This window comes from Cygnus olor, chromosome 3 (genome assembly GCF_009769625.2).
Source record: "Cygnus olor isolate bCygOlo1 chromosome 3, bCygOlo1.pri.v2, whole genome shotgun sequence".
Classification (NCBI taxonomy): domain Eukaryota; kingdom Metazoa; phylum Chordata; class Aves; order Anseriformes; family Anatidae; genus Cygnus; species Cygnus olor.
The window spans coordinates 78387650-78393818 of NC_049171.1; the positions used below are offsets into that span (position 1 = coordinate 78387650).

Below are 6169 nucleotides of genomic sequence, written 5' to 3' on the forward strand. Positions count from 1 at the left end.
TCCCTGAAGCCACAGAATATTTCTGTCTTAAAAGCCACAAGGCTAGAATTTTTTATCTTGTGAAGCATTTTGTGACAGAAAATCTTAGTAACTGATTACCTATTAAGGGATCAGACTTTGGATTTTATTGTATTTATTTTAGACACTCTTGAAAATCAGGACATCTGAGGTCTAAAGTGGCTTTTATAGACAATATTTTTGCTATAAAATGCATTCACCTTGAAGTTTTCTGGGATGGAGGGGACTGAGCTGCCCCACATGGATGCCCCTGTGCTGCAAAGAAGGCTAGACTTTCTCCACAACTGATGGGCAGACCCAGCCAGCTGGTAAGCCACTTTCATGAGCCTATCCTGATGACACATGGATTTAAGATCACGTCCTTTTTGCTAGGCAACGAAGTTGCATTTGTGGATTTTTGAAAATGAGTTTAAAGTAAAAAATGTCTATGGTGATAAACTTAAGGATCAAGTCACATCTTATTTTCACCCACAGATACAAACACAAGCATAGTCTTTGCACTTCATAGGAAACTGTTCAAGAGTGTCTGAAGGAAGAACCTGAACCTAAATATGATACTATCTGTGTAGCAAGTGAGTCTCAGTTCTCAAAATGCAATTCTGTCTCTGGCCACGCACATCATTTTTAATGTCTGTGTTCCTGCCTGTTTTGCTTTCACTTGTAGATAACCTTGGAGCTCTTTTCATCTTCTAGTTATTCTTTTCCATAATATTTTTTGGAAAAGAAAAAGTTTGAAAATACTTCTGGTTCATGAAGAAGCTTCCTTCCTTTTTTTTTTATTATTTTTTTTTATTTTTTCATTACAGCCAAAGAAGAAAACTTTACATCATCAAACTGACACGCTGATTGAAATGAATGGGCATGGCTTTGAATCTGGCTTTGGTTATTAGTGACAGAATATTGTTATCGATGGCTTATATAAAATATGTTTGATGATCTTATCTGGTATCCTGGCTGTTGCTGTCACACAAAACCCACACCAGTCAGCTGTTTGGAGCAGAGGTTGAAGACAAATGAGGCAGACATGCTTTTCAGCAGATGTTACCAAATTTTTAAATGAGACCCCACGCATAAAGCAAGATCCTCACTGAGCTTGTTCCGATTTCCCTGCTCCATGGCCAGGGTTTCTCACATATTTGCAGGCCCTTCTCCTGTGCTGGGACCCAAGATGCTCACGCTGCAGACCACAAACCCACCCATCCCCTGCTGCCCAGCTGCACTGCCCACGGGGCGCAGGGCGGCAAGGGGCTAGTGTTGAACATGGCCGTGAGGATGCGCCCAGTACTGCGATCCTCTCCCATGGGAAGAGTTTGTGCAGAGGAAGCATTTTTGGAGAACTCTGACATTGCAAGCGCCCCCAAAGCAGGCATAAATGAGAGCGCAGAATTCAGCTCATAGCTTTCCTGCAGCTGCATCCCAAAACAGGTACCCTGCCTTCAGCTGCTTGGATGCTTGCACACGTGCCCATCTGTTAGTGTGGCGCCGTGCCCAGGCCGGTCGGATCCCCCTCCCGGGCGCTGGTGCTGTGCCAGGCGTGGTGTTTGGTAGCTGACCTCCGTAACCTGGCGAGTCACCTCCTAACGGCATGGTGGCCTCCCCACGCAGCGGGCACATATGTTCTCAAACAGCTTTTTTATTTTTTTAACCTTGAACACACTTGTTGACCTCAGCTTAAGCAAAGAAGGAATGAGGGCTTAGGAGTGTTTGCCAGACGCACGGCTTGTCCTGCACAGGCAGCTTGGATGCTCTCACATCTCTTCTTGTTTTACATACCAGGAAGAGTACACCAGCAAAGCTCTTGGGCTGCTGCATCTAAGGTCATGCCAATGTCAGCCTGTGGAAATAAGAAGAAAACAAGGTTGTTTTTTTTTTTTTTTTTTTTTAAGTAGAAAAGCCTGCTGAGCTCAAAGCACAAATTTAGCGCTTCCCTTGCTGAGTGGATGAAGTATTGACTGAGAACGTAGGATGCTCTTCTATATAAACAAAAGAGCAGAAGAGTTTTTCTCTGCTGGGAAGTAAAATGAAAAAGAAGTGGAACTGAGCATCCTAGTCACAGCTGAAAATATCGGATGCAATTGATTCTCTACAGGAACAACTCATAATCATTAAAACACTACAAACGTATTCGCAGGCTTTTGCCAATTAAGCCATGAAAGCCGTGCTTGTGTGTTGATTTCAACATTGTCTAGATGGGCAAAATCAATTAAAGCAATTCAATGCAACAGAAGCAGCTTAGCTTCTTCTGGGAGAACGGTAGGCGCAATTTTCTGACACCACTTAGCTAATGGGGTGAAGCCCATGCTCTGCTGATCACCGACTGCCCTCAAAGTTTTGGCTCAGGGTTAAATTTCACTACAGCTGAGACATGCAATCCCTCTCTAAATTCCAGAAATCTGATTTAGGCCTACATAAGGTCCTTAAATATAAAGCCAGTGTAAACAGCACAGGACTTAATGGGAATCCTATAAAAGTGTAAATCCAGTGGATTTACTTCCTGAAGCAGTAGCAAGAGTTATTTGTGCAGAAGCTATGATCGATACAGCACGCCTAACTCTGTGTTAGATGTTTAACACACATTTTGCAATTAAGTAACTTATACATCGATGAGATTCACACTAAGACAGGAAAAGACTGCTTCCACTCCCTCCTTGGGGCTCATGCAAGGTTGCTTTGGAAGATCTTCCCGGTGGTTTCTGCTGCAGGCATTCAATAACAGCCTGCATCGTGCTCTGAGAGTACATAGTGCAAGCCTGCTCTTGTTTCTCGTGGGACAAAACTCCACAGGATCCTTTACACTGTATCCTTCTTCCTGCTTCTGCACCTTGTGTGTGTTTGTGTATGTGCCCTCTGCACAAGGGCTCAGGACGTTTTTGCTAGTAGTAACAGAAGTGTCACTAGGGTGCAGGCACACCACACTGTGCAGCTCCTTCTGAGGTTGTAAAATGAGATTTTTTGGAGATTTTCCTACAGACTGTCAGCACTAAAATTATGTTAGAAGACTAGTAACCAGATTTAAGCTCTTGGGCCAGGGCTTCCAGTTGTGATCTTCTTTAATGGGTGCATAGATAAAACAGGGGCCAATTAACGCCTCTTGCCTTTGCCAGCTTTGTTTTTGACCCATCATGTAAAAATCATTACAGAAACACGAGGGTCACTAAAAGTGAAATATGGGGGTAATTTTCTCTATTGCTATAAGCAAAGCATTTGTTTGTCTGGGTTACACCAACACAGCCAGGCAGCAGTGCTGTGGTGGGCAGTCTAGAAGTGTCACCCTTAGGGGGGGTTTAAAAGAACTGTCCTCCTAAATAAGCTGTTTAGATCTTGCTTTCTCTATTTTGCCTCCTCCCTTTGTAACTCTTAGTCAAAGCAGTTAATGTCTTGTTGCTCTACAAATGGCTTCCACAAAACCTAAAACATCCCTATCTTTTCATGTTACCTTGTCTTCACGACTAGCTAAAAGTAATTCCAGTGAGCTTACAAAAACAGCACATTTCCATTTTCCTTCCTATCCAGGAAGAAGTTTTCCTACAGCCTTTCTGGGTAACACATGTACCTGCTTACAATGAAATTCCCTGACATTAGGCAAACATCCCACCTCTAAATATTCTTGACCTGAATTTCTGCAAAATAAGTGTACACCATCAGGGTTGGGAGAAAGCCTCCTTACTGGGCTGGCAGCAATATTATGCACTGATAAGCAACCTTTCTTTGAAGGAAATTTTAATACAACTCCAGTGTTCAATTCTGTTGGTAACAACTTTGGTCCTGTAACAGTTGTCAGATTTTGTTAATGTCACATCACAATTAATTTCTATTACTAAATTTATCTCTATTCAATCAGTAGTTAATAATGCAAATTAAATCATAACCTACACACCTAGAATACACTTAGGGCTTACTAAATTTTTAAATGAAAGATTAAAGTAGTTGCTGAACCTTTCTGTTCATGCCTTTGTTGTATTGTAAACAATAAATAACTATATGTTAGTTACACCTTTACTTGTGTATTTTTCTTTGCCAGTTTTATGAGGTAACACACACAGCTGACCAGAATTTTTCTAATTCATTTTTCTGAGGACTGTTTTTCTTTTGGCTCACCCTGCTCACCTCTTAGTTTTCGCTCTAAACCCAGCCCAGCTATGCACAAAGTGAAGCTGTGTAACCTTGTCTGTATCTTCCTGCTATACTCTTAAAGGCAGGCCTTGAATTCTCAGTCTTGTAGATGCTGGTCACCATGCTTGGATAAAGCATGAGGGCTGCCAAAATGCAAAGAGTACTTAAATTATGTACTGCAACACCATGGTAAATAATAGAACGGTGTGATTGTAATTATTTTAGAATTATTTTAATGAGTAATAAATTTGGACATGATCTTCTGTTCTTAAATTGTAAAACTTTAGCATGCTGTCTTAGCTACTACCAACTACGTAAATGATTTATTTCCCTCTTCATTTTATATTTGTCTGAATAAGTATTCTAATCCCCTTTCATTACTCAGATGACATATTATATGCAGAACTCATTACAAGCCTGTCTTTTGTGGCTGGTATATTTTACACATAGAGCTTTCATAGAATCACAGAATTATGGAGCAGCTTGGGTTGGAAGGGACCTTAAAGATCATAGAATTGATAGACGACCATCTAGTTCCAACCCCCTGCCATGGGCAGGTACACCTCCCACTAGACCAGGTTGCTATTTTGCCTAATAGTTTTCATCTGCACATTCAGGAGACGTCCTTCTTAACCATAAATGCATACAACAGGTTCTGCTACATAAAAATCTTAAAAAAATAAGCAAATCTTAGAGCTCAAAGCTGTAACTATGAATAAAGTTCTCCTTGCTGGTCAGAACACCCCCTGGATATCTTGGTGGCTTTCCCTCAGGCCTCTTGTTGGGTTAAAAAGAAACCTGTTCCTCACCCCACCGTACTATAATGAGCAACCGTTCCTGTTTCAGGATTTTTCAAGTATTTCCCAACATATGGTCTCTTAGTACATGTTCTTGGTATTTAGCAATGCACAGGATCCCCACTCTCACCCCCTTCACGCTGAAAAACATTGCAGATTTGTGAGACTTTTTTTGTCTTTGTGACTTTTTATTTCTTCCCAGTAACCATTGAAATTAATAAGCTGAGAGAGGCTACTCACTGCTTGTGATTTGAGTAATCATCACAGACATCCTTTGGGCTTCGACTTGCAAATCCTTACAAGAGTCTAAAACAACACCATTATTTAAAGAGAAATATTTCGTTACTTCATTCCTAGCAAATTGTGTAGAATTATAGTCTAATTTCATTGCTAAAGAATAAGCTTACAGCAGTAGTTCATTTTTTTAAAAATTTCCACATCAGCAGGCCAACTTGCTATAAATCATAGCTGGTAGAGGATAGTTGAGAGCGCTTCTGGGGAGGCATTCTCCAAGTGATACTATGTCAATTAATTAACATTGGAAATATTATCCGCAACGTTCTTGCTTTTAATAGCCCTAATTGGATACACATAAGTCTCATGTATTAACAGCTCAGGGAAATTTAATCCATTTGTGGACAATTCAGACTTAAAGCTACATCAACTAGTAACATTACAATATCCTCTGTTTTCCAAGCATTCTCCCACAAAAATGTGTCAAAGCAAATATTGCTCTGGCTTCCCCAGTTTAGCAGGTGTGCCCACGTTAGTTTACAGCAACTGCAATTAATTATCTAATTCTCCCTGGACCAATGCCCTGTGCTTGCAGCCATCGGTTTCCCCGCCATTGTTTTAATAATATGATTAATTTGATCCATCCTTCCAAAAAATGAGGCTCATAGAAAACAGGTAATTTAAACAGGGCTTCCAGCAGTTACAGACATCTGGCCGCTATGGTTGGAATCAGGAATCATCATCCCTAAAGGAAGATTCCCAAAATGCTCCTAAAAATGCTCCCAAACTTTGGTTCTAACTATGGCCTGGCTAGGGCTAGATGCTCTTTTAAGGGGAAGGCTGGCTTCATCCATGTTTAACACATACAGATTTCCCAGCACATAATTATACATCTCTTCTAACCAACACTTCATTTGCAAAGCTGATTGTCAAGTATATAAATTGTAAATATATTATCATTCAAATAAACCCTCGCTAATACCCTAGTAAACTGAAAGACCTCTAAT

At 40.7% G+C, this 6169-nt stretch overlaps 1 long non-coding RNA gene across 1 annotated transcript; it reads right to left on the bottom strand.

Moving 5' to 3' along the window:
- Window positions 1-837: 837 nt before the first annotated feature.
- On the bottom strand, window positions 838-5428 carry LOC121067850. The gene is made up of 3 exons (XR_005818482.1): window positions 5336-5428; window positions 5169-5234; window positions 838-1852 (listed from the first exon to the last, which is right to left on the bottom strand). It is a non-coding gene; the product is annotated as an uncharacterized LOC121067850 (long non-coding RNA).
- Window positions 5429-6169: the final 741 nt, after the last annotated feature.